A 5758-nucleotide genomic window follows, 5' to 3' on the forward strand; every position below is an offset into this window, starting at 1 on the left:
ATTACGTTCTCAACTCTTGTTACTAGGGCAACAGAGTCTTCCTGGACGTCGTGTTCCTCGGTTGTAAATTAGAGTGGAATGTGCTGGGACAAGCCCCCAGAAGTTTATGTCTCCTTACTTATGTTCGTTTTTTAAATTTAATTTATATTTCTTATCGGAGGAAATTTGATTAGAGTGTTGTGATTGTCTGGCTGTACAGAATCTGGTCAATGATTCATACATATGTCTGTTCATCTTCGGATCCTGTTACCATGTACGTTATTACAGAATGTTGAGTAGACCTCCCTTGGTATTTGGTAGGTGTTTTGTCATGATATATTTTATATGTATTGGTGATTATATAATTCATATAGTTTATATGTTATATGTTTATATACATTTAACATACATTAGTATATGTATGCTACCCCCATAATCCTAATTTATCCATCCTCCCCCCTTTCATTTTGGTTAACCATTAGTTTGTTTTATCAGTCTGTGAGTGTGTTTTTCTGTGGAAATATGTTCATTGGGAGCAATCTTAGGATGGATAACACGTATAAATGATATCATAGGATATTTGTCATTCCTTTTTGACTTACTTAACGTACTATGATTATTTCTAGGCTCATGTGTAGTCCTGAAAACGGCATTGTTCATTTTTTTCCCGAGGCTACTATTCCATTCGGTACGTACACCACTTCTTCTTTGTCCATTTGTCTGTTGATGGACATTTTGTTTGCTTGCATGGCTTGGCTATTGTAAATATTGCTGCAGTGCATGTTTGCCTGTCTGTGCCTTTCCCATTCTGGTCTTCTTAGGGTATAGGCCCATTAGGGGATCGGCCGCATGATATGGTAGCTCAATTTTTACCTTTTAAACGCAGCTCCGTTCTGTTCTCATGATTAGCTGTTACCAGTTTACATCCAACCAACAGCATAGTGGGTATGCATTTCTCCCCCAACCCGTCAGCATGCATTGTTTGTAGACTTTGTACGGATGGCATTTTGAATATTGGGTGGTGAAATCTTTTTGTAGTTTGGATTTGCATCCAACCAATAATTCCTGATATTGAGCTTTTATCCATGTTCTTCTTTTTTTAAAACAACCGAGTGAGTAACACTTACCTCTTCAAATTGTTTTCTTGAAAAATTTTCCGTGTTGTGAACTTTCTTGGCCATTACCTACCCCAGGACATGTTTTGAGAACACGTGTCATTTACGGCCCTACAATTACTGTGAATCTCAAGTGACCCTTAGCCCTGTGTTTAAAGCTGCTGTTGTGGGAAACGGCCACAAGGCGGCAGCATTTCTCCATTCCCAAGTCTGGTTACTAGGGCAGCAGAGCCTTCCTGAAAGTTGTGTTCCTAGGTTGTAAATTAGAATGGGATGTGCCAGGGAAAACCCCAATAACTTTATGTCTCATTAATTGTTGTTCGTGGTTTTAATTTTTTAAATTGGGGTAATGAGCAGAATAGTGTTTGTTCTGGGTGTGCACAATCAGGTTCAATTGAACATTATATATATCTACTCATGTACAGATCCTCTTCCCATGTAAATTACTATTATTTTTTTAAATAAATTTATTTTATTTATTTATTTATTTTTGGCTGAGTTGGATCTTCGTTGCTGCATGTGGGCTTTCTCCAGTTGCGGTGAGCGGGGGCTACTCTCCGTTGCGGTGCACCGGCTTCTCACTGCAGTGGCTTCTCTTGTTGCGGAGCACGGGCTCTAGGCGTGTGGGCTTCAGTAGTTGTGGTGCATGGGCTCAGTAGTTATGGCTCATGGGCTCCAGAGCGTAGGCTCATTAGTTGTGGTGCACGGGCTTAGTTGCTCTGCTGCATGTGGGACCTTCCCGAACCAGGGATCGAACCTGTGTCCCCTGCATTGGCAGGTGGATTCTTAACCACGGTGCCACCAGGCAAGCCCCCGTGTAAATTATTACAGAGCGTTCAGTAGACCTCCCTTGGTATATGGTCGGTCTTTTTGATACGTGTGTTTAATATGTATTTGTATACGTACGGTAACCCTAATCTTAATGTATCCATTCCTCCCACCTTTCCTTTTAGATAACCATAGTTTGTTTTCTAAGTCTGTGAGAGTCTTTCTCTGTGGAAATATGTTCATACGTGTCAGTTGTTAGGTAACAGCTAGGAGTGGTATCACAGGTTATTTGTCGGCTGCTTTCCGACTTACCTCATGTTCTGTGATTATCTCTAGGCTCATCTATGGTGCTGCAAAGAGCAGTGTTTCATCCTTTTCCATGGCGAATATTGCATTGTGTACATGGACCACTTCTTCTTTGTGCATTCATCTGTGGATGGACATTTTGGTTACTTCCAAGTCTTGGCAATGCTAAATATTGATGCAGTGCAGGATTGCCAGCCTGTGTCTTTTGGATTCTGGTCTTCTCAGGGATTAGGCCCAGCAGTGGGCCTACTAGATCATATGGTGGTTCAAATTTTTCCCTTTCAACGCACCTCCATTCTGTTCTCACTACTGGCTGTTACCAGTTTACATGCCACCAGCAACTAGAGGGTACACAGTTCTCTAAAACCCCTTCAGAATTTATTGTTTGTAGACTTTTTACTGATGGCATTTTGAGTGTTGGGTGGTGATACCTTCTTGTAGGTTGGATTTGCATGCGTCTAATAATTCCCGATATTGAGCTTTCATCTACGTTTTTTTTTTTAAGTAAAACAGAGAAACTCACCTCTTCAAATTGTTTCCTTGAAAAATGTGCCATGTTCCCTGAATTCCTGTGACCATTACCTGCACCAGGACATTTTTTGAGGGCAGGTGTCCTTTACAGCCCTGTAGTAATTGTGAATATCACATGACCATTAGTTCTGCATTTAAAGCTGCTGTTGCAGGAAACGGCCACAAGGGGGCAGCATTTCTATATTCCCAACTCTGGTTACTAGGGCAACACAGCCTTCCTGGAAGTCCTGTTTGTAGGTTGTAAAGTAGAGTGGAATGTGCCAGGACAAACCCCCAGAAACTATGTCTACTTATTTGTTGTTGATATTCTCAGTTTAATTTTCATTTTTCTCAGAGCAAATTTGATTGCAATGTTGTGTTTGTTCTAGGTGTACAGAATGTCTTTCATTGATTCATATATCTTTTCATGTTTGGATCCTGTTCCGTAGAGATTATTACAGAATGTTGTGTAGACCTCTCTTGGTATTCGGTATGTCTGATGATTATATATTTTATAAGTATTAGCATATGTCTGTTAAACCCAATATCCTCCGTTATACATTCCTCACACCTTTCCGTTTGGTTAAGCACAAGCTTGTTTTCTGAACACGTGAGTGTCCTTCTCTGTGGAAATAGGTTCATTCCTATCAATTTTTAGATAAGACCTATACGTGATATCATAGGATATGTGTCTCTCGCTTTCTGACTTACTTCAAGGTGTGTGATTGTCTGTAGCCTCGTCTATGGTGCTGCAAACGGCATTGTTTCATTCTTTTCTGTGTCTAATATTGCATTGTGTACATGGACCACTTTTTCGTCCATTCTTCTGATGATGGACATTTTTGTTGCTTCCATGTCTTGGCTATTGTAAATACTGCTGCAATACACGATGTTCCATCCTGTGTCTTTTTGATTCTGGCTTTCACAGGTGACAGGCCCAATAGTGGGCCTTCCGGATCATATGGGGACTCAATTTTTACCTTTCAACGCACTGCCATTCTGTTCCTATTATTGGCGGTGACCAGTTTACATCCCACTTAGACCGAGAGGTTACGCTATTCTCCACAACTTCTTCAACATCTATTGTTTGTTGACGTTTTGCTGATGGTCATTCTGACTGGTGTGAGGTGATACGTTTGTGTAGATTGGATTTGCATGCGTCTAATAATTCCTGATGTTTTGCGTGGATCAATGTCCTTTTCATTTTTTTTTAAGATTCAGCTAAACTTACAACTTCAAATTTCCTTCTTGAAAAATTTGCCGCGTTTGGATTTTTTTGGCCATTCCCTACCCCAGGACAGTTTTTGAGGGCATGAGTCATTTACAGCCCTGCACTCCTTGTGAATATCAGTGACCATTAGCAGTGGATTTAAAGCTGCTGTTTGAGGAAACGGCCTTAAGGTGGCAGCATTTCTACGTTGGCAACTCTGCTTGCTAGGGAAACAGAACCTTGCTGCAAGTTGTGCTTTTAGGTTGCAGATTAGAGTGGAATGTGTCAGGACAAACCCCCATAAGTTTTAGCCTCCTTAATTCTTGTTTGTGTCTTTAAGTTTTCATTTTTATCAGAGCAAATTGGATTTTAAAATGTCTTTTGTTCTAGCTGCACAGAATCTTGTTCATGTACACATATACATATATCTATTGATCTTTGTGTCCTTTTCCATGTAGGTTATTGTAGAGTGTTGAATAGACCACTCTTGGTATTCCATAGGTCTTTGGGGATGATATATTTTATATGTATTAGCATATGTTTGTTAACCCCAATATCCTAATTTGTCCATTCCTCACACCTTTTCTTTGGCTTAACCATAAGTTTGTCTTCTCCATCTGAGATTGTCTTTCCCTATGGAAATATGTTCATTTTTATGAATTTTCAGATAACATAAGTGATATCGTAGAACATTTGTCTTTCGCAATCTGACTTACTTCACGTTGTGTGATTATCTCTAGGCTCATCCGTGGTGCTGCATATGCCATTCTTTTATTTTTTTTCGTGGCTAATATTCCATTCTGTACATATACCACTTCTTCTTTGTCCATTCATCTGTTTATGGAGCTTTTTTTTGCTTCCATGTCTTGGCTCTTTCAATATTGCTGCAGTGCACATTTGCCTGCCTCTGTCTTTCCGATTCTGGTGGTCTTAGGTTATAGGCCCAGAAGGTGCCCTGCCGCATCATACGGTAGCTCAATTTTTACCTTTTAAAGCAGCTGCATTCAGTTTTCATTAGTGCTGTTAGCACTTTACACCCCATCAGCAGCTAGAAGGTACACAGTTCCCTAAAACCTCTTCAGCATTTATAGTTTGTAGACTTTTTGCTGATGGTCATTTGACTGGTGTGAGCTGAAACCTTTGTGGACGTGGGATTTGCATGCAGCTAATAATTCCTTATACTGAGCTATAGGCATGTCTTTTTTTTTCTTTTCCTTTTTTTTAAAGAGTGAGTACAACTTCCCTCTCATATTGACTTCTTGAAAACTTTGTCATGTGTTGAAATTTCTTGCCTATTCCCTACCCCAGGACATTTTTTGAGGGCAGGTATCATTTACAGCCCCGCAGTCCTCGTGACTATTAAGCGACCATTAGCACTGTGTTTAAAGCTGCTGTTGTGGGAAACAGCCACAAGGCGGCAGCATTATTACGTTCTCAACTCTTGTTACTAGGGCAACAGAGTCTTCCTGGACGTCGTGTTCCTCGGTTGTAAATTAGAGTGGAATGTGCTGGGACAAGCCCCCAGAAGTTTATGTCTCCTTACTTATGTTCGTTTTTTAAATTTAATTTATATTTCTTATCGGAGGAAATTTGATTAGAGTGTTGTGATTGTCTGGCTGTACAGAATCTGGTCAATGATTCATACATATGTCTGTTCATCTTCGGATCCTGTTACCATGTATGTTATTACAGAATGTTGAGTAGACCTCCCTTGGTATTTGGTAGGTGTTTTGTCATGATATATTTTATATGTATTGGTGATTATATAATTCATATAGTTTATATGTTATATGTTTATATACATTTAACATACATTAGTATATGTATGCTACCCCCATAATCCTAATTTATCCATCCTCCCACCTTTCAT

The sequence above is a fragment of the Eubalaena glacialis genome, chromosome 7, assembly GCF_028564815.1.
Source record: "Eubalaena glacialis isolate mEubGla1 chromosome 7, mEubGla1.1.hap2.+ XY, whole genome shotgun sequence".
NCBI classification, from domain to species: Eukaryota; Metazoa; Chordata; class Mammalia; order Artiodactyla; family Balaenidae; genus Eubalaena; species Eubalaena glacialis.